Source organism: Hylobates moloch, unplaced genomic scaffold, assembly GCF_009828535.3.
Source record: "Hylobates moloch isolate HMO894 unplaced genomic scaffold, HMol_V3 SCAFFOLD_1, whole genome shotgun sequence".
NCBI classification, from domain to species: domain Eukaryota; kingdom Metazoa; phylum Chordata; class Mammalia; order Primates; family Hylobatidae; genus Hylobates; species Hylobates moloch.
In genome coordinates, this window is record NW_026652276.1 from 134,113,168 (window position 1) to 134,113,441 (window position 274).

Here is a 274-nt window from a genome sequence, read left to right on the forward strand (position 1 = left end):
CTTGCCGAGAGTCATATCAGTGAACAGCAGAGCCGGTATTCAGACAGTAGTTGTAGGGGAAGAAAAGAAATTGGACATATGAAAAGTACTTTGTAGAAATAATCCACAGAAATAGATAGAAAGTAATTTATAAAGAGACAATATAATGTCACCATTGTGTACTCTAAGAAAATCTCTTTCAGTATGTTAATTACTCTCAGCAAATGGTCGTTTTTATTACAGGAGCTCCGCATTTCAGTGCAATTCTTTCTGGGACTAGAAAGAGAGAGGCCAA